Source organism: Taudactylus pleione, unplaced genomic scaffold (assembly GCF_031769625.1).
Source record: "Taudactylus pleione unplaced genomic scaffold, aTauple2 ptg000256l, whole genome shotgun sequence".
Lineage (NCBI taxonomy): Eukaryota > Metazoa > Chordata > Amphibia > Anura > Myobatrachidae > Taudactylus > Taudactylus pleione.
In genome coordinates this window covers 20666091-20691747 of record NW_028284658.1, presented here as the reverse complement: position 1 = coordinate 20691747, position 25657 = coordinate 20666091, and the positions used below count along the sequence as shown (strand labels likewise).

General features: G+C 45.9%; 1 protein-coding gene and 1 pseudogene across 1 annotated transcript in view; both read right to left on the bottom strand.

The window, feature by feature from the left end:
* Positions 1 to 18433, bottom strand: part of ETV4 (ETS variant transcription factor 4) — a 113252-nt gene extending 94819 nt beyond the window's left edge. Inside the window, exon 1 of the mRNA XM_088480723.1 lies at positions 18310 to 18433. The gene's annotated coding sequence lies outside the window, so the exon portion shown is untranslated. The remainder of the gene's footprint in view (positions 1 to 18309) is intronic.
* Positions 4928 to 20617, bottom strand: LOC148515010 (uncharacterized; annotated as a pseudogene).
* Between the last annotated feature and the right edge of the window lie 5040 nt (positions 20618 to 25657).

Below are 25657 nucleotides of genomic sequence, written 5' to 3'. Positions count from 1 at the left end.
GCTCTTCTCATCCTCCTATTCTATTACCTCTCCTCTAGATCCTATACCCTCACAAATCAGTAAAGCTCCGTCTCCTGTGCTTATCCCAACCCTAACTAAAATCTGTAATTTCTCTCTCTCTACTGGCACCTTTCCATCACTGTTCAAGTACGCAGTGATTACTCCCATTCTGAAAAAACAAAATTCTGACCCTAATAGTCTCTCAAATTACCGTCCTATCTCCCAGCTCCCGTGCCCCTCCAAGCTACTTGAGAGACTTGTCTACACCCGCCTCACACACTTTCTTAACCCACACAAAACTTAATGGACCCACTTCAGTCCGGCTTTCGTTCCCAACACTCCACAGAGACAGCACTGACTAAGGTAGTAAATGATCTCGTCACTGCCAAGGCTAAAGGCCATTACTCACTCCTAATTCTTCTAGATCTCTCTGCTGCTTTTGACACGGTTGACCACTCTCTTCTCATACAAACACTGCAATCCCTAGGTCTTAAGGACACAGCTCTTTCTTGGTTTTCTTCCTACCTATCTGATCGCTCTTTTACTGTTCGTTTTTCTGATTCTGCGTCCTCTTCGCTACCTCTATCAGTTGGAGTACCTCAAGGCTCTGTCTTAGGTCCTTTACTATGCTCAATCTATACCACCTCTCTTGGCAAACTAATCCGCTCTTTTGGATTTCAGTACCATCTGTATGCGGATGATACTCAAATCTACCTATCCTCTCCAGATTTATCTCCATCTGTATTGGTCCGTGTCACTGAATGTCTTTATGCCATTTCGTCTTGGATGTCATCTCGCCACCTGAAACTTATTTCTAAAACAGAATTAATTATATTTCCATCGGCCAATAACAGTTACCAACCTGATCTCTCTATCACTGTTGATACCTCGACCATCCACCCCACCCCACAAGCTCGCTGCCTTGGTGTCATCCTTGACTTTGAACTGTCCTTTGTTCCCCATATTCAATCTGTCTCAAAATCATGTTATGTACATTTAAAAAAACATATCCAAAATTCGACCATATCTCACACAAGACACGGCAAAAACTCTAATCCATGCACTTATTATTTCCCGCATTGACTATTGCAATAGCCTCCTTACTGGTCTTCCCAAAAACAGGCTATCACCATTACAATCCATTATGAATGCAGCTGCAAGGCTTATCTTCCTTGCGAAACGTTCTTCTTCTGCTGCCCCGCTCTGTCAGTCACTCCATTGGTTGCCGGTTTTCTACCGTATTCAATACAAAATACTTTCACTTACACATAAGGCTATTAACCAAACCACACCAACATACATCTCTTCACTCATCTCAAAATATCTCCCAACCCGACCTCTCCGCTCAGCAAAAGATCTGCGTCTCTCATCCCCATGCATTACTTGCTCCCATTCACGGTTACAGGACTTTCTTCGCGCTGCACCCACTCTATGGAATGACCTACCTCACATAATAAGACTTTCCTCTAGTCTCCAATCCTTCAAGTGTTCCCTGAAAACTCACCTCTTCAGGCAAGCTTATCAGATTCCAGAGCCTCCCACATAACCTTCATAGCTTCCATATCTAATTACATCCCCTTTTACAGTCCACACACAATCTTACACATCGTTTTTCTCTCACATTCTCATGACATTTGGTCGACATTCCTGTGTGACTGGATCATGCAGCCAACCAAGAAACTGTGCATTCTGGCTGGACCAAAATGCAATATATAGCACCTATCTTTGTGTATCAATGCCTATTTCCCTATAGATTGTAAGCTTGCGAGCAGGGCCTTCCTACCTATATATCTGTCTGTTATTACCCAGTTTTGTTCTGTTAATGCTTACAATTGTAAAGCGCAACGGAATATGCTGAGCTAAATAAGAAACTGTTAATAAATAAATAAAATAAATAAAGTTCGGCTCGTCTAGCTGCAAATGCCAGTGCTAGGAGTGAAGCCAGCTTTCTCGAACGATTAGAGATGTCAGCCGTAGAAGGAATAGTGGCTAGGAAGTTTAGAAAGGGATTAATGTCCCACATGGTAGAGCATCATGGACACGGAGGTCTGGACAAGAAAATACCTTTAAGCAGTCTAAAGGTGCATACACACGTAAAGATTTTCTGTCCAACCATCCAACTAGTTGATTGGTTGGAATGGAAATCTGGTAAGGTATGAAAGCAAATGACAATCAGCAATTTGCTCCCAAATGCCGGAAAATGGACAAATTCTGTTTGAACAAATTGTTTAGAGCAAACATTTAACAAACTTGTCTGACGACCATTTTCATCTGTTTTTTGGCATTTAGGAGCAAATTTCTGATCATCATTTACTCCCATACATTAACAGATTTTCATTCCAATCAATCAACTAGTTGGATTGTTGGACCGAAAATCTTTACGTGTGTATGCACCTTCATGTATAGTTTATTTTCTGTGAGGCTTGGAATAAAGAGAGCCACTGCCGAGCCATATGAACATATTGTGGCAGAAGCGAGGCCTGACTCGAACTTAGTAGCCAGGAAATCTAGGCTAAGTTGGGCTCGGAAAGGGAGTCCAAGGGCGGAGCCTGAGCAGCCCACCAGGCCATAAACATCAATTATGGACTGGTATATGGATCTTGTTCTGGGTCTAAAGGGGCACATCAACTAGCAGACTGTGAAACGACTGCACGATTACGACATTGTAATTGTGCAGTCGTTTCACAGTCTGTGCTGTGCCTACACTGAACGATCAGTCATTCAGTGTAGGCACCCTCCATCATCCCTGAACATGGGCAATCTGTCGTTATCGGCAGATTTACCAGTATGTTCAGGCGATGACAGATGTCAAAAACGACCAGCGGGAGCACGCATCGCTGTTCATTTAAAATTTCATGGCTGATTTGTGAACAATTAATGAACGATAACCATATCGTTATATCCATACCTTTCAACATTTGATGAAGGCTGACCGGGACATTTGCGCGCCATTGTCGTGCTCCAAAAAATGGACGTGGCCTAGTGGCACGCCCTGCTTCCATCACTAAGGTGCATACCCAGCATCTCCGAGATGCTGGGCTGCCCCCGTGCTTCCTCACGTACTGCGAATAGATGCTTTGCACATGCGCACAGCATCTATTCTCGCTCTGCATGCACGCTGCTCTGCATAGCAGAGCAGCGGTGTATGCTTCCCCCAACTCCCCCCCCCACCACCACCACCGTGGGACACTGCAGCCCGCGGCCTGCAGACAGTCCCAAAAAAACAGGACAGTTGGGAGGTATTTTATGTCACTCATTTTAATCGGGTAGTGGATTCTGGGGACAAAGGTTGGAACCTGAGTGTTTGACGGAGTTGCAAACAGGTCCACCTGTAGTTGACCCAAAGGTCTTCACAATGTTGAGAAAAACCTCTGGTTTCAGAGTTGCACGATTCAGTGCGAGTTTTTTCCTGGATAAGGAATCGCCTTACTCGTTTAGCTCTCCTGAAACATACTGCGCATAGGAGTTTGGATCGAGTGCCTCCCATTCTGTTGAGATAAGAAACCGCGATCTTGTTATCTAGGCAGAGCTGGACCGATATCACCTGGGAATTCGGTGCGACTAGTGCAGAAAAAGCTAACCTGGCAGCCCTCAATTACAAGAGATTGAAATGAGCTGTCGACCCTTGAGCAGACCAGCTTCCCCTTACTGCTGTGTGTTTTGTATATGCTCCCCAGCCCGAAAGACGCTTCTGATGTGATGACTATGTCCGGTGGAGGAGGAAGCAGAAGTCTGGGAGAGGGTAGGGGAAGGGCTGTCCAGCTGTGGATCTCTCTGCGAACTATGGGATCTAGGAGGATTTTGTCCGTCCAATCCCGACCCTCTCGAAGCAGAGCTGAGAGAAGGTTCTGAGAGTGCCTGCATATCAGGGGAGCATGGAGAAAACCTGGGTGTAAGGCTCTCATTTTGCCAATACCTTTGGCTAAATCCATCATTGAGAATTGGTGTTCGAGGGTTTGAGATACAAGTCTTAAATATCCCTCCACTTGTCTGGGGGAACGATCAAGAGTCCCAGAAATGCGATTAACGGTGAAGGGGTTAACGCAGATTATCGAGATTTATGGTAAACCCTAGATTCCTTAAGAGCGACAGTATAAGCTCCCTGTGGAGTAAAAGGGAGTCCTGGTCCGAGTGGGCCACCAGGAGATCGTCCAGGTAGATTATACAGCGGACTCCCATCTGACGGAAGTGTGCAACTACCGCCTACATGAGGCGTGTGAATGTGTAAGGGGCATTGGATAGCCCGAAAACCATTACTGTCCACTGATAGGATTCCTCTGGAAGGGTGTCCTCTAACAGCCTTCTCTGAGTTGGATGCATTTGAATTATGTGAAAGGCCTCTTTAAGGTCTATTTTTGATACAAAAATAATTCTTGGCGAGAAGGAAACGTACGCAAGCTAAGCCCTCCATACCGAAAGAACGAGGTTTTATATACTGATTTAGGGTATTGACATTAAAAACCGGTATGTATGAACCGTCCTGTTTTTTGACGGGAAACAGGTGACTGATCCAGCATTTCCTGGAAGGATCTGCCAACTCTTTTTTGCCCTGCTGTAGGGCAAGGAATAGGAAACCATCTAATAAAGGACTGGCGTTTTTTGAGCAGGGATAAACCAGACGAGGAAAATGGAAAAGTGGGAGGGACAAACCCTTTCTACACAATCCTTAGGAACCACCTGTCTGTGGTGATCTATCTCCAGGAAATTATTGTTTGGGAAAGACAAGGAGGAGGAAGCGAAGGCAACTGACTTACCATATCCTCTGTCTTTCCTGGGGAGGAGTATGCATTGCCAGACCTGGAGCCTCTCACGATACGTGTCCGGGAGAACCCTCCCCTGGGAGCGTCCCGCTGGTCTCGGGTCAAACTGCTGGCTACCACAGAATGACCCTCCTGAATAAAAGGGCCGTTTGTAAGGCTGGGGGTCCTTAAGGTCTGCATATGGACTTACAGGCTTTATAGCGGACTTTCACTTCATCTATGAAGTCAGGGCCAAAAAGGTCAGAATCTGTTGTTAAGTTAGGAACGTCTATTGGCCTGGGGGCTTTTATACCTAAAAACAGGGTTCCAAACTGGATCAGACCCAAAATTCAGCCGGCGATATTCCCAGGATATTCCCGAGTCAGCGCCATTCACACCGGAGCCGGGTCTGCAGTGACCCGGCTTTTCCAGCGTTGAAGTGGACGCTTGGAGATGACGTCATCTCCAAGCACCAATGAAGCCGGCCAATCAGCAGGCATGCAGCACGATCCAGGTCATCATTACCTGGATCATGCCGTTTACACTGCAGGGTTTCACGGGTTATTCCCGTGTAAAACCCTGCAAGTTACCTGGGTTGGATTACTGGGTCACTCCACCCTGGAATCCAACCCAGTCCCTTATACACCAAGGATCTACCCGGGTTAGCCCTGCAATAACCCGGGTTTTAGCTCTGGTGTAAAAGGGGTATTAGTCAGACCTGTGCTAGCCAGCCAGCTAATTCTACAGGAATTGGATATGAAATCAAAAGTCTGGCCAATCATTAGGGTAGCCCTGCTTATAGCTTTTAAGAGGGCCAACCTGGAAGCTACCAGGGAATCTAGGGAGCACCCAGAGACCCCTTCTTTTTCTAGGAAAAATGACAGTGGACAAGCCGCATCCGAAACTTTAAGCTAAATTTTTCTAAGTTTATCTGTAGAATCACTTTGGGCCTTATCCCCAACGAATGATGGCAGGGCCGGATCAATCTCTGGGGCAAACAGAGCGGGAATGTCAGGAATGCCCGTATGGTTGCAGAGAACCATCTCGTCCTCCTTAATGAGAGCAGTTCTAAAGGCTAACTGAGCAAAATGATATACCTGAGACTGCTCGCTCAGGGCCCAGTGAGAGGAATGAATTTTGGACAGCTAATGTTACCCGGGCCATTTGTAAATCACTATACTTGCCTCTGCGAGAGGACGCGCTAGTCCTAGTTACCTCCTCTGACTCCCAATCTACTTGAGGGTAACTTGCGTCCTTATATGAGTGAGACAGGGGCGGTGTGTGGTGGTGACTATCCACCTTATGAGAGCGCTGTGGTGCGAACTGCCGGTCCAAGGTAGGAAATATGTACCGGCCATGGGCGGGAGAGAGAGGTCTGCTGTGGACCTTAGAGATATTCCAGCTACGGGCAATTCCTGGGAAAGAGATGTTGTCTCCTGAACAGGCATCTCTTGAAGAAACACGGTAAATATGTTTCTTTTATAGGTGCATTTTTTCACCACTCCGTGAGAATATGCAGGAGGGGAAGGAGTCTCTGCTGCCTGACTAGTCTCCCCCTCTTCAGAGGTGTCCCTGTTGTCCTCCGACCGAACAAGGTTAATTTATTTTCTTCTTTTAAATATTTCCTCACCTGAGGAAGAACTACTAGCAGCCTCATCCAGGTTATGCCTGGAGGACTGCCTACCTCTTTTACTTATGGATGGGGACACCAGCAGTGTGTCTGTGGCAGATACAGACACTGTGTCTTCTATCACGCTGAGGTAAAAAATAGCAGGGGGCGTGGCTCAGCCTTGTATACTGAGCGCGCGCAGCACATGCCCAGCGTGCGCAACCGTGACACGCGCAGTGCACGCTCATCGGCGCCTATCACCCGCAACCCCCGGCTGTGGAGACGGTAAGTGAAAGATTTTTCAATTTACCTTCTCTGCGCTCGTCGGGAAGCTTGCAACTAACCGACCAGCTGTTGCTAGGTGGCAAGCCTCATGACATTAGGTCCATACACGGTGCAATATAGCAGCTAAATCGTACCAATCCCTCGTACTTGCTGCTTTATCGCACAGTGCATGGCCCGCATTAGTCTATCCTAACACATGATAGCTATGTATTTGTCTACCACTGGTCTAGCCTATCACATGATAGCAATGTCATGAAGACTGGCAGTCCTGACACCATTACCTGTAAATTGTATCCTAAAGGTCATGCAATATTTGCATTAAGACCCCCTGTTGCAAAATTCCACGATTTCTAGCCTTACATAGTGGTGAGGTGACATGGCTTAATGATGCTATTCACAGTCAATTGTGTCATTATATCCCAGTGTTTCCCTCTTCTCTGTGTAACAGGTTGAGATCTGGGGTGCTACTCTCCTGGGAGTCTGGGTGAATGCACCAAAATTCCGGAGCCCCTTTGGGCATTTCAGCAAATTAAGCAAATATGATCCACTCTACTAATACTTAGAACAGAGTAAATAAACGTGAGGAGGTTTAAGAATGGTCCCAATTTAGATTAAATGTGATTTAACGTACAAATTGCTTTGCTTAAAAAGGGATCATTTTTTAAAGGTTTTTTTTTTTTTTTTTTTGCAATGAAACTCTCCACTAGTCATGTGAAACCATGAAAACAACAACCTAGCAAGTTATATTTTTTCCCCCATTTGTATGTGTGAAAATATATATGTTAGACAACTTGTCTTATGTACTTTGTATGCAGTGAATGAGATGTAAGGACAAAGTGGGTGGATCATGTACATTACATTTCCATGAGAACAGATACAGGAAACTCCATTTCCTATTTACAAATGAGAGATCAAGGTTAAGTAGCAGGAGTGATATAGTAGTTGTATAAGTAACCAAGGGTTAACTGCCAGAGTCACCAAGAACACAGCCCTGAGGCTGTCCACACAAATATGCAAGTCAGTATTTTGTCTAATAGTAACTGTCTAACCCTCGTGCAACTTCTTTCTGTGCTTTTCAGCTATGTATCATCAGGTAGTTCATAGTTTGTTTTTTTGGGGATACAAATTTATACAAACACACATGCCCCCCAATATGTAGACACGAAGTTGGGATCCAACCACGGCTCCTAACTGCCCACAAATGCGCACCGTTGAACAAATCCATGCCCCCAGTGCCATGAATTGGGACGTTCCCACTAAAATCTTGTCAGTTGCAAAAATGGATGCAAAGAGCACAGCTGAATGTGGTGGGGGAGGAGGGGGAGAAAGAGAAATAGAAAGATATATTATATATACACATATATACACACACATATATATATATATATATATATATACGTACGTACGTACGTACACACACACACACACTTTACTTCCTGCACGATATGGTTTTATGAAATCTTCTTAGAGAGAAAACACAAACAATACAAAATAAAAACCCATTTCCAGGGTAGCCGAGCTATGGGCCTGATTCACGATTAAGCACTCAATTAGACAATTGTTGCGTACTGCGCATGCAGATGCATCGCAGTGCAAGTGCTAGCTATTGCGATCGAGACGGTGATTGCAGGGACTACGCAAAACCATCACAGAGTGATTGACAGGAAGTCCAGCTTGTGGAAGGTGACAGGGGGGTGGTCGGGTGAACGCAGGAGTGTCAGTGCGTTTGAACGCCGTTGCAGGGGTGTGCATAAATTATCCACATGCGATGCCCTACGCAGCCTGAGGCCTCATAGTGTGCGTGGTTGTTAGCAATTTCTGAGTAAGGTCAGGGCTTGTGCAAGTGAGCGTTAGGCTGCAATGGTACTCTATTGTACCGATGGTTTCGCAGTCTTGCTAAACATTACGGATGTGTGTAAGGTAAAGTGGGCATCCTAATGTTATGCTGTGAGGGCATTGTGATCACACTGGATTAGCATACTATCGCAGTTGAACTGTGTGCGTAATCGCTATTGCATTCGCAGTTGCGTACAGTAGTGAATCAGGCCCTATGTTCAGCTCCTCAGCCACACTTGCCAGCAAAAGCAGTGACTTACAGCATGGCTGGCTAGTCAGCGTCATTATGAGCATGCATCACCTGGCAGGTCACACAAGCACATTGCAACTGCGGACCGGTTTCTGACTTCCAGGTGCTGGTTTAAAAGAGAAATAAAAAAAAAAATATCACCTGTACCAATGGTTCACAACCTCAGCCCCCAAGTTTTCCCAACAGGTCATGTTTTGAGAACTTCTGTCTGTGGAAGTAGGTTGGATAATTTGTGACACAGCAAAATATATACAATAACTCACCTTTGCATGATTAAAAAAAATCCACAAAACATGACCTGTTGGTACTCGAGGACTGGAGTTGAGAACCACTGGCATAGATTATAACATCATCTGCCTGTGGGCCTCCATTTCTTTACCTGGAGCTCCCTGCCAATTCCTGCTTTATACTCTGTCTCCACTGCGTTTTCTCTACTTTATGTCCTGTCGAACATTGTGGAGCAGACAGTGAAGCTTATCAGTTCGTAACACAGAGGAGACTGACATTTATCTTATTCTTTGCCCAGTGCAGTGTTTCCCAACTCCAGTCCTCAGTATACCCTAACAGTGCATGTTTTACAGATCTCCTCAGTATCACAACTGAAATGACACTGACTGTGCAACAGTGAAAATGTTTGACGTGAAAATAGTGACTTCTGATCGATTTCAACATGCTAAGAACGAATATGAGAGGAGTCCTCCAGGTTAATGAGAAAGCAGCTTGGGAAGCCAAGTGTTGTGAATGGCTTCTTGGTTAACAGAAGAGCTGGAATCTACTGTATGTTGAGATTGTGAATAACTTTCTAGAAAAGTATAATCAATTAGGCTGCAAGGGGTTGGGTACAGAATTCCGGCGCTCTGGATCCCAGCGGTCAAAATCCTGACGCCGGCATCCCGACAGGGTTATGATACATACACCTGTCAGTAGGTATACTGACCCTTCTCCTACCCTCCCTACACCATAAACCTAACTTTCCCCCCTAGTGGCTACTTACCTTCAGGATTCTGGCGCTGGCATCCCACTTGCCGGGATATTGACCGGATCCGGCAGCAATTATGTCTCTCAAAATCCACCCTCACGATTCATCTGGACCTGAAGTGAGTGAGCAATTCCACCAAGACATTTCAGCAATAGAAGATATCAGGGTAGGTGGAATGCTTCTATGCTTGCTGACTACTGTTGGACAGTGATGGCCCAGAAGAGGAGTACAAGGGACAAGAAAAGAGAGCTCTGTCATAAATAGGCCACTTTCAGTTGCTGTATGTTCTTTAGTTTTGTGCTCTTATTTGCAATTGATTGAATTGGAAAAACTGGTCACAATGAATGATCAGATATGTTTGGCAGAGCTTGTAACTTTTGGGGTAGATGTATCTGTAGCTGGGTACACACGAGCTATATTGTCACGATATGTAATTTCCAGGCAGATTGGAGGCACTGGAATTCATTCAGACCCGCTCGCTAGATGCGTACGCTCGCTCCTAGCGTATGCAAATTCAGCTAAGTGACGGCATGGCAGGCGATCACACAGCAATGCATAAGCACGCCCACTATGTCCTGGCGTGCGATCGCTTTGTGTATGTAGACACCCACCAGCCTGTCTTAAGATGTCCACTTGCGCACATCATCTCCAGGAAGTGTAACCATCGGTACATCGGTTACCATCGGAAGTGAACGCAGCGCTTGAGGTTGACTATACCCTACCGCAAGCACTGCAATCACTTCAGTGTGAAATAAAACCAAGTGACATGTGCAATGACTCTGCCTGTTAATTATGCATGCCTCTGAGACGGCGTTAAGACGCTCAGGCACGTTCGCAGCTCCACTCCCCCGTTTCTAGTGGCCTGCCCCTGTTACCACCCACAAACGGCTTCTCCTGTCACTCATTCAGCCGGGCTGTCTATGCTTGGCGAGCGTACGCTTCCCGATCGCTCTGACTAGTTCGCGCACTGCGATGCGAAAATCAGGCAGCTACGAGCGAACACTTCTTAGCGACCAGGTCTGAATCGCGCCCACTGATCGTGTGCATCGCACACAGAGTACCCACAGTTGCACACTCGTAGGGCGTTCACGATATCTTCTGGTTAGCCGCGCAGCACGGTCAAGAAGATATCATGTACGATGCAGCATGTCATTGTACATTGCACTGTCGTACCACTACATCGTGCAGTGTGTACACATGGTGCTATGACGGGCCGGCCGATTGCCCGGGAACACATCGTTCTGATGTGCACACGGCCTAAAGCTGGGTACACACAAGACAATATATTGGACGATCTGTTATTTTGAGGCGAATCAGAACAAATATTATCCAATTTGTCAAATGTGTACGCACTATTGCGCACTGTGCGTCATTCATCATATCCTCTGATCAGCCTGCAGTGCGGACAAATCTGCCGTCGCTGGGTGCACACATTGTCTAGTGTGTACCCAGCTTAAGTTTTGGAGATAGATAAAGTACCAACCAATCAGCTCCTAATTGTCATTTTCAAACACCTTTAAAGTGACAGGAGCTGATTGGTTGGTATTTTATCTCTCTCTCCCCTTGTTCTGATTACAATAAAATCCCTACTAATCTTTAAAACAAATTGGTGTCTCTTACTTTGATTAAATCTATGGTTTTATGGTATTGACTACTGAGATTAAGGGTTATGAGCAGCCCTTTTGAAGGTCAAAGGGCAGTGCATGCGGCCCTTGATGTATGAAGTTGCACATCGCTGGCCTTGCCTGGTACCCTAGTGGATAGGTTGAACATTCCCTGGAAGAGAAGATTCTGTGGGTATCGGTTATTTAGTATCTAACTCTTTATATTTTGTAGTCTGACAATGTAGATCACATCTCCAGGTATTGTTTATTCTGGCTGTCTCAACAGGTACTTTCTTCCACTGTTACATCTTGTCACTTGTATTCTGATTTACATTTGAAGTGTAATCATACCTCCACTTATTGATTGGACCACGCAATGTAGCCAATGTAGTGCGCCCAAGATTGCTGCCTTTACTATGGTCTCTTTACAGCAAATATAAAGTAGGTCCTTCTAGAGAAAATCACTATATAATTAAATATCAGCATAATTTAAATCAACTTTGCTCGCTAGATAGGATACTACTTTACGATACTACCTCGGTTTTATTGCCTTGGACTTTACCTTAATATAAATAAATACTTTACACTGGAAGTCTACATCAGGTCCAATTAATAGACTGCTACAAAGTGTTCTTCTAAACTACTATATTCTTCTGGATTGTGGCTCAGAGACAAGTTTATCTTTAGAAGTATACTATTGGTACAAGTGTTATAATATTGAAGTAAAAGGACCACTTAAGTGGTATTGTTAAGTGTACTTATTAAATAACATCACAATCTGCATGTGATTAAACTGTTAATTGTTTCTAACATATGGAAACTTGACTGCTGTGTATTTTTCTGCCATTTCATAATCTAAAAGATTTATATTAAACAGCGCAGTATTAATTGGTTTTTATTTTGGTTGTTGTTATTGGGTTTTCACAAGCCCCACATTGTTGACTTGCAGCTGATAAATGAATCAAAATTGAAAATATTTATACAAGTGCCAAGGTCATTTGTTTGTTTTACCAACTTGGAACAAACAGCCACAATGTTCTTATTATATTAGTATAGATAATGCATGAAGGAGTTAATAAAATGATTACACTTTAGAGCTCAGTTTCTTTCATAATGTGTTCAATATGTATTTTTGTTCCAACTGTTTTTGTGGGGAGGAGTTGTGTGTACTGTCAATTAAGCTTTTTGGGCCTGGTCCCCATAGCTAAAACCAACTCAAGATGGCACTGGCCATCCTAACCCTATGGGCATCACTGGAGAAGAATCTTCTCAGCAGCCTCCATACTCCCCCTGTTTATCCTACCGTAGTTCTGTTCGGTCCATGCGTGGCATAGTGGCTGCACATGCGCAAGGCATACTTGCCTACCCTCCTGGAAGTCACATGGGGCTCCCGATTTTTCGGGTAGCCCCCCGCACTCCCAGAAGTGTAGGCAGATCTCCCGCATCCTAAGCAGGCAGGATGGGGAGATTTAATGGGGAATTTGTGGGTCTGTGAGGAGGGGGCGGGGCTAAAAGGCGCAATATGTCATTTAGCCCCGTCCCCTGCTTATGGACTTTTCCAAGTTAGTGGGCGGTGTCTAATTACGCCCCACCGCCGAAACGGCTCACAACAGCAGTTCTCCCAGCTGCTCCCGCAAAGGTATAATAAAAAGTCAGGGACATCAGTAAAGTAATAGTGATAACCGTTTGTGGGGTCTATTTACTAAGCCTTTAATGGAGATAAAGTACCAGCCAAACAGCTCCTGTCAGTTTTCAAACACAGCCTGTGACGTGGCAGTTAGGAGCTGATTGGCTAGTACTTTATCTCCATCCAAGGCTTAGTAAATAGATCCGTGTCCCTTAAATAATAGTTTGCAATACTTGTTAAGGGCAGGATACTGGCGCTCAGGATCCCGGCATCCTGCCTGGGTTACAATCCCAACACAACCACGTAAGTATACCATAGTTGCCAACCTTTAATTTCTCCTCCCCGGGAGATGTCCGTGTAGGAGAAGCAAGAGTGTTGTGCCCTTCCTAAATGGCACATTGCAGGCAGCAGTATTGCAAGGTTTTCCTCATAGAGGTTGCGTAGGAAAACTTGCTGGATATGGGATCAGGTGAGCTGGTGGTAATGGTCGGTGCCACGTCCCGTAAATTTGATTTGGCCCCTTAGACTCATCTACGGATGCATTTGAAAATGATCAGCAGCAATTATAATACGTAGGGTTTGGGACCATAACAAGATCACATAAGGGAACTTAATCACATGACACGTTCCCTCATCAGGACTACAGAATGCAGCAAGCAGTGACAAAACTCTCTGCCAAGCAGAGAATACACTCTGGGGACCGAAGCACTGATGGCATATGGCGTCATTGTCGGCATAGCAATGCCCTGTATAGTTTGATTATTTAAAAGACCACTAGACCTAAAATACAAAATTGTTTTAAGATAAAGAGGTTTGTAATTCACAAAATGCAGGCAAATGAATAGCCATCACAGGCTGACAGAACTTCTGTTTAGGACTGCATTCACATTTATTATGCAGCAACAAATGTTCTCTGTTATCAGCCATTTTAGACCATATTCAACAAAGATTGAAAACTTCAATATTTACCCCCAAAATTAATTTTTCAAATAGCTCAGCTATGTCACACTACTTTATTATTATTCTAATCCTTGGAAAAATTAACATCTTTGAAGTAAAGCAAAAAAAATTAAATCTTATTATTGATTGCAGCATCAATAACCCTGCAATGTAAAATACAGGGGGTTTCACTCGCTATTGGCCCAAAAGTTTTTCTTATAACTTTTGAAGTAATTGACGTAATTTAGTGGTCTATGAGAAACATGAAGTCATAGCAAGTGTTAAAAGTGTTCGCTTCTAACATTTTCGGACGGCCTTCTCCATGGACATCCAATAATGTTCCAGTGGTTTCCAGTTTTTTTCACCAAATACGTAATAGTGAATTTTGCCGGTGGTTTCTGACCTGCGAACTGCTCAATAAATTGTCTTTGACCTGCCTTTATCTACTCAGTTTTCCAGTAAGTCTGATCAATAAATACGTGTTGTTCAGCTGTGTATCGGTTCATATCGGCATGTAACACACAGACACGATGAACGTAGACGCCTCAGTACACAACACCACTGTCAGAAGCAGAAATACCTACTGACTAGCAGTGGCGGCTCCAGAGGTGGGGCTGCAGCACAGTCCAAAATTCAAATAGGGGAGCCACCCTCACTGGCAGTTGGTGTAGCTCCCCTATTTGAATATTGGACTGTGCTGCTGATTAGGGGGTGAACAGATGGCCTTCACTTCGCACATGAAAGAACAGCTGGCCTGGATGCTAATGGAGAATACTTTCAACACTTGCTATGACTTCCTCATGTTTTTTATAGACCAGTGTTGGCTAACCTTGACACTCCAGCTGTTATGGAACTACATAACCCAGCATGCACTGCTACAGTTTTGCTATTAGGGCATGCTAAAACTATGGCAGGGCATGCTGGGATATATAGTTCCACAACAGCTGGAGTGTCAAGGTTAGCCAACACTGTTATAGACCAAGGTATGTCTGTCACACTAAATTATGTCAATTACTTTAAAAGTTATAAGAAATCTTTGGGGCCATTAGCGAGTGAAACACCCTGTATAAGCAAACCGGCTTCTGTTTTAATCATATTACTTTGCTGTACACAACCTCACACCCCTCCTCTTTTTTGACTGTAGCAAATGATAACGTACTGTACAGGTAATAAATGGTATTTCAGTCCAAATATTGCATTTGGACTGCAATAAAACCTTTGCGTGCTAGTTGATTTGTCAGGGGTTGTTGTAGCTTACAAGGTTAAATGGCAGTTTTAGTTATACAGGTAGACTTGGTTATTAATAAATGTGTACAGGAAAACTGGGCTAAATAGTAGCTGCATAAAATGAATGGACAAAAACAAACATTAACTGTACTCGCTGGCACCAAGCACATCTGTAGTGTTCACTCCAAGTCCGGCGCCTAGAGGAAGGGCTGTTGCTGTGCGCCAAAAAAGGGGGTGTGACCAAGGAAAAGGGGGCATGTCTTTAAGACGTGTCCCATCTTTGTCAGTCTTGGGGGTGTGCCCAGCACTTACGGACATGCCAGGCTACCCCCAAGCGCTGCTGTCAGTGTGAATGGATGCTGGGCGCAAGCGCCTGGCATCCATTCACCGGCAGTGACCGCTACTCCGCAGTTTTCCCCACCTGCAGGACACTGCAACGTGCTGATGGGGACGGAACCCGCAGTATGTTTCAGCGGGGCGCCGCAGGGCAGGGTGTTTTTTGCCCTTTAGAAATAGGGCAGGGCACAGCACCCACTAAAACGCTACATCTGTTTTTGTTGGAACTGCCACTTGCAGATATGCCATCATACACCTAGCGTCTGCCATATGGTGCAAGGAGCCCGGCACGACTGACATGACCAGAGATGGGTAGCGCATTTTTTCTCAAAATTTAGCATTTTATATGCATCGCAGATGCAGGAAAAAGTCACTGACAATGTACTAGAGACACAAGGCTGCGACGTTAACCACATAGGAATTAGTTTTACACACGTACAAAGACACAGATGAAGCACAATGGAACTCAGAGTGAGAAAAAGCTGCGGCATCGTTGCTCTTCGTATACAGATTCAGAAGCACACGGATGTAAAATTGTTGCACACAAACTGATCAGTGCCAGCTAACAATGTAGTTTTTTCATTCACAGTTTTATTTATGCGAATATGCAGAAAACTTCCTGTTTGTCACATACACACAAAAAAGCATATTAAACATTTCCAAAATGAACAACAAACATATACATGAATGTAATATTGAACTGTTTTTAAACATTTAACATATTATTCATGCTAGTGTTCGTTCTAGAACCCTGCACCTGTCACAACCAGTTCCTCTTTCCTGCCTGGATTATCGCTCTCTGCTCTTGCTCTTGTGCTTCTAGCACACACTGGTCTGTATCTCAACAGTTGGTTGAATTAGCTGAGTGTGCTAGAAGCACCAGAGCAGAGCGCGACACCCTAGGTAGTAAAGAACTGCACAGATTGTGACAGGTGAAGGGTGCTAGAATGAACACTAATTCATGCATTGCAAATGTCTGTATATACTGTAAATAAAACTCTCACCATATTGGAATCTCGGCTCAAGACAGGCTGTGTGGCCATGACAAGGGGGAGGGGCTTTTGTCACAGAGGGGACATGGCCATCAAGTTGAAGTGGCATGGCTAGCAATGAAAAGCAAAAGGGTGCCACGTCTTGCAATCATCTTTCTACTGCCACATACACCAGTGTCATGTTTGTGCAGCACACATTCACCACTGCTTTGCAGAGAAGCAGTGGATGGGTCATACCTCCCAACAGCTGGACAGACTGGAATAATGAAGTCCAGATCGTGATGGGGGAGGTTCAATGGGGACTGTTCCTCCAAAATCTGGATGATTGTGAGGTATCATACTTGTAGCAGAATAAAGCCAAGAGCAGAGTTATCTATCATAATCCAGCTGCTGTGGATCTACACAACCCAGTATTGTCTTTTATGGCATGCTAAACCTGTGGCAGGGAATGCTGGGATGTGTAGTAGCAACTGGAGGTCCACATGTCGGGCTCGATTTTATTCAGCGCGATGCAAATAGCTCCGGGAGTTAGCTCCCGGAGCTATTCAATACACCGCGCTGACAAGTCCGACTAATGATTTCTTCTCTCATCCCTCCGGGGATGAGAGAAGAAATCCGACAAAACTCCCGGCGCGAGGCTGTTTTCTGCCCTTAGCGCCGGGAAAACAGCCTCGCGCCGGGAAGTTAGGTCGGGGAATGCCCGTTATCGCGCCTAAACACCCTGTTTAAAGCACGATAACGAGCCTTCCCCGACCTAACAGCGCGATGAATTGAATAGCTCCGGGAGCCATCTCCCGGCGCTATTTACATCGCGCTAAATTGAATCGTGCCCGTTGACTACCCCTCACCTAGAGAGTAGCAACTGCATCTAACGTACAGAAATGACAGAATACTGTCCATTTGGTGAAACGCAATGCTGGAGAATAGGGATGTTTCTTTAAAACCTGTGGCTGTTTATAGAAATTAGGGACAGGTGGCACTTATACCGCTCATGTAGTATAAATAACTTCCCCATGCAATTATACCACTCAAGTAGTATAAATAACTACCCCAGTTATGACATGCAGAAAATACGCAGCAGTTGCAGAGTAGCTTTAAGGTTGGTACACATTAGACTATATGTCGCCTGATCTGGCCGACATATCGTCTACATTGCAAATGTGTATCCACTATAGACGACCATGCATGCCGAAGCATGGTCAACGGGACAACCCAGCTGCCGATATCAGGCAGGTGAATGTAGAAGGTGCACAACGTTTCGCACTGGAACGTGTAATTTGTACCGGCCGCCCGCTATGTCGGCCTGTCGCATCGGTGGGTACAAATTTTTGTACTGAGTTTTACCTGAAAACACGTTACTTAAGCTGCGTAAGAACAATATATTTTGTAAAGCAGAACTTAAACTAAAGTGGGGATTTGCTGCATTGCTTTCTTAGTGCCTCAGAAACGATGCAGAGTAAACACGCCTAATAAAATACTGGTGAGACCAGGTAAACAGAATAGCCCTAGTGCTACACATTCTGAAGCATTGATATTTTTGTGGCTCTGTGTGGCCTACCTTCTGCTTTCTCTTTATTATCTTTCTATATAATTATTCTGTGAATTAAATAGAAATACTTGTGGTGCAGGATGAGCAGACAGTTATTGTCAAACTGCAATTCTGCACAAAAAAGGACAGATTTGGTTTTAGACATATTTAAAATGGTTTAGGCATAAAGGTTTAGTGCATTTGGAATATAAAACCCTCAGACAAGCATTGGATCACAGCATTAGCATTTTCGATGACCACTCCCTCCATACAGTATGAACAGTTTATTCATGTAAAGTTCCATCTTCTCAAACTACAACCAATCATTTCAAGCAAACAATGCAACAACCTTACTTACCCTGTATGAGAGTAATCCGTCTATCACAGAAGAAAGGAAAGTTTTACCTGCAAATTAGCAGTTAACAAACTCCCAACTGTCTACTACAACCAAAGAATCCCAATGTCTTGTGGGAACAAACAAAACAGCAGGGCCTCTAGTGACTGAATTAGTAACTGCACCTGTAGTTTAAAGGAATACTAACTTCAATGTGTAAATACAAATGTAAAGGTGCATACACACTAGACGATATGCTCCCTGAGCGATATCGTCTAGTGTGTCCCCGGCAGGCTGTGCTCAATGTCGTTCATGACATAGAGCACAGCCGCTGAACGATATCATTAGCGATATCGTTCAGCGCTGGGCTCTCTCACCCATTCCCTGACATGCAGCAACCTGACGAGGTCGTCAGGTTGGCCTGCATGTCAGCCCGATGAACGAGGATGACGAACGACCCGCGGGAACGCGCGTCGTCGTCATCGTTCATCTTTTTTGTGTTAAAAATGGACGATAAAGTGGACGACTGAACGATAACGATATCGTTATCGTTCAGTCGTCCACTTTAATCGCCCAGTGTGTACGCACCATAAGTGGTGGTTTGGGATTACTCTTACAGGGTAAGTAACGTTTTTGCATTGTTTGCTTGAAATGATTGGTTGTAGATTGAAGCTTTACATGAGTAAACAGTTCATATAGTGGTAATGGTAATCTGAACGTGCAAAATTGCATCCCATCATGCACTCACTATGAGAAAATGAACCTGTTTTTATGGAAAGCATCAATAATCTGCATGTGTAGGTAGCAGCAGCTGCATGGGGTGTGGGAGGTTTCATATGCTGATTGTGGTGTTCCTAGCTTAATATGAAGTGGTTGAATTTATGCGTGTTTAATTGTGCTCACATGCAAGTCATTCTACGCTCCCACTGAAAAGCATACCGTACCTTCCAAAGGTCCCGATGAGAGGGCTCTATTCTGCCCTTGGATATCTTTGTCCCGCAGTCCAGAGAGTTGGGAGATATGTAGTGCTCACTGCTGTTCTATAAAACCAATAAATGTACTTTTTTGTCTCCCCTAGGCATATATATATTATAATTTATATGTAAATGATATCTACTTTATCTGTGGGATGTTTGGAGGAAAGCAGGCCTATTTTTTAAATAAACATTATTGACATGCTGGTTGGGGTGCGGATTTCATTATTAAATGTTGAAGCTAATGATTCAGGGGCTGATTCTTAGAGGTATGGTATAAAAGATAGACAAGAATAAGAAAGACAGTGGGCCTGATTCAGAACCGCTCGCGAGCGCTCGCAAGCGGGTCGATGTTGGGCCAGTGCACATGCACACGACGGACCCGGCTCCGTCATGCGCATGCGCAAGACCCGGATAGCGACAGGCAAGCCGTCGCTATGGGTCTCGCTACAAAGGGCACTTGCTGTCGATGGTGAGTGACAGCACACCCCCTTTGGTGGGCGTGCCAGGGGCGTGGCTGGCCAGACGAAGGCCTACCGTCTGGGGCCAGCCCCACTGACATCACAAGTCACTGATTGTGCTGTGCATGCTAAACACAGATCTGTGGCAGCTGAGCTCCCTTCCCGAAGAAAGGTGGGGGACCGTGTGCAGGCTCCGATCAGGCCCCCTCCTCTACGGCGGTGCAGTAGACTCAGGCGTTGTGCCAGAGCCTACTGCGCATGGGCAGGTCTCTGGGAACATGACGCCTGAGGTAAGCATATTAAATTGGGTGCAGGGTATGCTGTGTGTTGGCCCCCCTGGACCTAGGGGCCCGTGTGCACCGCACACCTTGCACCCATTATAGATACACCCCTGGGTGGGAGGTCATCTTTGTACGAATGTGACAAGTCTGTTAAGATAAGAGCATACAAGCAGCAGTTCTTCCTGCGGTGACCAAGACCCCTGGGAGAAGGGGATGGGTACAGGATCCCGATGGTAAGGATGTTGATGGTTAGAATACCAACAGCGGCATCCCGATGTTCAAAATCACGAAAGATTTTGGTAAGTATTCTAACCCTAACCATCCCCCTAACCCTAATTATCCCCTCCTGCAGCCTAAGACTAACCCATACCTTTTGCAGCCTAACCCTAACCCTCCTACTAGTGCCTAACCCTGAGCCTCCCTTAACCCTAATACTTACCAGCGGGATTTTGATCATCAAGATGCCGCTATCGACATCCTGACCGTCGGGATACTGAATACATCTTGGGAGAAGGTAGGGAAGCATTTCTGCAGTGCTTTTACCCTGGTTTTGTTTTCCCCCACATTTGATTAGAAGACGGGGCCAATTGATGTTATTAATATCAAAGAACCGCATCATTAAGCCCCGCCCCCTCCCCATAGACCACAGGTAACTGGTAAGATTCTCTTCATTTTGCCTACTTCACTAGGAAGTGGGCGGGAAGTAGGCACTTCACTAGGAAGTGCCTACTCTTCCGGAGGTGCGGGAGCTACCCGAAAAATTGTGAACCTCCCACAAGTAGGGCAGGATTAACTGGGGGGTGATAGAGTCGGTCGACTCTGGGCCCCCACACGTAAAGGGCCCCCACACCCATCGGGGTTAAAGTGGGCTGGAGGAGACGGAACCTCTTCCGGCCCACCTCAGCCCGGCGCCGCAGGGAGGCTCCATTTGCCAGGTGCCCACTGAGATTTTGTAACCAGCAGGCGCCCGGCTCCCTCCTCGCAAAGAGGAAAGTGGCTTTACTACTTAGGGCACTACTGCTAGGGGCATTACTAATGGGGGGGCTCTACTACTTGGGGCGGGGCACTACTACAAGGGGCACTACTACAGAGGGAGCATTACTATTGGGGCACTAATAGAGGGGCATTTATACAGGGGGCATTACTACTGGGGCAGTACTATTGGGGGCACTACCACAGGGGACACGATCACTGGGGTCATTACTATTGGGGGCACTACCACAGGGGACACTACCACAAGGGGCACTACTACTGGGGCGCATTACTTTTATGGGCATTACTACTGGGGGCACTACTACTGGGGGATCTACTACTTGGGCATTACTACTGGGCCACTATCAGAGGAAGCATTACTATTGGGGTCAGTACCACAGGGGCCATGACTACTGGGGGCACTACTAATGGGGGTATTGCAGAGGGGGCACTGCATAAGGGGCACCACTCCTGGGGGGGCACTACTACTGGGTGCACTGCATAAAGGGCACCACTACTGTGGGCTCTGCATATGGGGCACTACCACTGTGGGCACTGACACTACTGAGGGCTCTGCATAAGGTCCCCATTGCGCATACCCCCAGTTTGTGCATATTTAATAGGGGCCCCCACATGTTTGTTGCCAAGGGGCCCCCATAGACCTTAATCCGGCCCTGTAGGCAAGTATGCATTAGCAGGGGCTACATGTCTCTGTAGCAGGGAAGAGTTCCTCAATGGACGCTTTGCTCGCACAAGTGCAAGGGCCAGAGAAAGAAGAGAATGCCCAGATAGACCAAGGCTACTTGCTGTGAAATTTATCATATCCCCTTGATTGCTACTCACTGCTCCACTGCACAGTACCTGCAAGATACACAATATAACTGCCCTGTAACATATTCATCCCATACTAGCAAACAACAATCTTAATGATCTGAACAACGATTAACTGGTCGCTTATACTGTAGCTGCACAATAGAACTATGGTTATGTGTATTGCACTACCATTCCTGGCTAAACAGTTCTAACACAATACAGCACAATTACATAAAACAATGCAGGACTCGGCAACAATAAAGTGACAGCAATGCAAAAAGAGGCTTTACAAATACACAAAATGCCTACCTTTAATGGGGAAATCTATATGCAGGATGATCATGGGCTTTACTTGTGCCAGAATTACTTTGCTGGACCTAGACAGGGTCAGAGCTCTTATGTGGTGGTACTCAAGTGTTTAGGATTAAGGAGGTGGGCAAGATGGGAACAGGCAGAAGGAGAGATGTAGTGGAGGACTCTGGAAGGGATAGGTTCAAGGGGGTAGGTGGAAGGAAGGGAGGCCCGGATAAGGGCTATGACTTCCTCTCCAGATACAAGGGAGTAGGTAAGATGGATGGGAAGGAATGGTCAGGTGATGTCCTGATGTATGGATTCAATTTTAGATGTAAAGTAGGTGGCAAAGTCTAGGGCACAGAGTGAGGGAGGAAGAGAGGGGGGGTAGAAGAGGGAGTTGAAAGTGATGAAGAAACGCCAGGGGTTAGAGGACTGGAAGAAGATGAGCACTTTTGCGGGTATCTGGTGCATTTGGAATGCCAGGGTTAAGGTGTGGATCTGCGAGGGTGAGTAGTGATTGCCGGAGCAACAGAGGGCCTGATTCAGCAATGCACGTGCACGAAGATCCACTGCAATCAGGACTGCGACCGCAGTGACTACACAGCCCCATCGCAGAGTGATTGACAGGAAGTGCCGTTTGTGGGTGGTGACACGGGGTGATCGGGGAAACGCAGCCATGCGTGTGCATTTGAACGCCGCTGCATGGGCAGCCTGAGGCCTCATAGCGTGCGCTGAGGTTAGCAAGTGTGCGTGAGGCTCCGATTGTACCGATGTTTTTGCAGTCTTGCTAAACATTACGGATGTGTGGAAGGTAAGGCGGGCATCCTTATGTTATGCTACGACGGCATAGCGATCGCAGAGATAAGGATATCATCGCAGTGAGACTGCGTACGCAATGGCAGCGGCAATTGCACTTGTGATCCGCACTGAATCAGACCCCGAGTCCAGAGCAGAAGTAAGGAAGACATTGTATAGAGCACAGGTTCTCAAACTCGGTCCTCAGGACCCCAAACGGTGCATGTTTTGCAGGTCTCTTCACATAATTACTAGTGAAACTGTTAGCTGCACCTGTGGATCTTTTAAAACGTGTCAGTGACTAATGAATACACCTGTGCACCTGCTGGGTGATCTGCAAACAGTGAACTGTGTGGGGTCCTGAGGACCGAGTTTGAGAACCACTGATATAGAGAAATGGCTTGTTCAGGGCAGGAGAGAGAGACAATGGGGGAGAGAAGTGAGTTGAGCAGGGAAGATAAGGAAGCAGTGTCGATAGTCTCAATGTTACGCTTAGTGATAGTAGCCTTAGGAGAGTTATCAAAGCAATGTGACTTGTATTAATAATGGCTCATTGATGTTCTATATTATCTGAGATAACCGCTAAAAAGATGGAATCGGTATGTAATGCCGGCTGTCGGGATGCCTCCTGTCAAAATACTGACAGCAGAATTCCGATGGTTGGTATCCCAACAGGGATTGGTTAAGTATCTCCCCCTAACACTAACCCTCCCTTCTTGTAGCCTAACCCTAACCCCAGGGCTTAAAGTGGTCCACGAGAGGTGGTGGAACTCATCTCCCCCGCCGCCACCCACCCCCTACATACTACCGAGGACTACTCTGAGCTGCCAGAACAACTGTGAAAACTGTCCTTTACACACAAACTCACACACACACACACAGTTGTGTATAGGAAGCTTTAAAGTGAATGGCTGGGGGGCAGAAACTAATGGTGCATACACACGATCAGATTTTTCCTTCAGATATGAACGATAACGATTTAAAAATCATTCAGTCGTTCATATCTGAAGGAAAATCGTTCATATCTGACATGCCTGAACGATGGACGATCAACGATGCGCGTTCCCGTTTGTCAGATAACGATATCTGACATCTGATGGGTTTGCAGTCAGACTTGGACGATTCCATTCATTTTAATGCAGTCAAAAATCGTTCAATCGTTCAAAACTTTGGTAAAATCGTTCAAATCGTTCAATCGTTCAGTCGTTCATCTGACAAATCTGACAAGTCTGACAAATCTGACCGTGTGTATGCTCCATTAGTCTACAATGTTAGGTCACTTAAAGAGAAAAAAAAGTTCTATATCAACAGCGTAACTCTTATGGTGCATACACACAGTCAGATTTGTCAGATCTGTCAGATGAACGATTGAACGATTTTACCAAAGATTTGAACGATTTTTGACTGCATTAAAATGAATGAAATCGTCCAAGTCTGACTGCAAACACATCAGATGTCAGATATCGTTATCTGACCATCGGGAATGCGTATCCTTCATCATCCATCGTTCAGGCATGTCAGATATGTCAGATTTTCCTTCAGATATGAACGATTCAACGATTTTTTAAAGCGTCTTGAGCCAGTATTCAGTATGCATATAAAATAACACGTGGTATTGTAGCCACCGGTTGGGGTAGGAATAATATTTTATCTTCATACAAGATAATACTTAGTCTTATACATTTTGGGATAAGGCAAAATGTGAACTTGCCTGAACAAACATTCTGGGGAGACATCCTCCTACGTCTCTTCAACGTCATCCCTCTTCATCTCTACAGTGCCACCCCCTTCCTACTCATCAGCAGGGGCGCCGAGAGGGGGGGAGCGGGTACAGATTACCCATGCCCGGACTTCCTGAGGGGCCCGGCACCGCCCCTCTCCCTCCATCACAGCAGCCCAGCACACAGCGTGTACTGAGCTGCAGTGGGAGACTGCTTGTGGCTGCTGAGCAGCAGCCACAGCAGTCTCCTATACCTGTGGGAGGAGCGATCACACTGATCGTGCCCCCCCTGGCTTTGAGCAGGGCTCAGGGGGTTCAGAGCACCTCCCCCTCCCCAGCGCGCAGCACCGCTTCACGGCGCTGTAAAGCTTTTTTTTTTTCTCGGGAAGGGGGCATAGCCACGCCTCCCGTGATTAGGCCACACCCCCTGTTACCTGGGCCCGCCGCGGCTCTTGGCGGGCCTGCTCATTAGTACCATCCGCCTGCATCTCACCAGCTTCACCCCCCTTGTATCTAACTAGTTTCATCCCCCCTGTGTCTCACCAGCATCATCCCCCCTGCATCTCTCCAATGCCATCTCCCCACTGTCTCTTCAGCACCAGCTTCCTGTGTTTCACAAGCATCAGCCCCCCCTGCATCTCACCATTGCCATTCTCATGTCTTCACTGCAACACCATCCCCCTGTGTCTCTTCAGTTACCCCCTTATGTCCTTCTAGCAGCTCCCTGACCCTGCATCCATCACCATCAGCTTCTCCCACAAGCATCTCTGTCTGTGGGACTTCTGTGCTGAGATGTGGTGAAAGTGGAATTAGCTCCACCTACCATTAGAGGTGACGGAGCCCAGTTCCACCCCGTTCCTGCCCACTTTAACCCCTGCCTAACCCTCCCCATTAGTGCCTAAACCTAACCCCCCAAAAACCTAACGCTAACCTCGCTATGCACCCTAAACGTAACCCTTCCCCCGGCTAAAAGTAAGGGCTCCCTGGACTTACCTTGTTCGGCTGCCGTCCTTGGATTCCGGCGTCGGGATTAAGTTAGGCATCAGTATTTCGATGCCTATC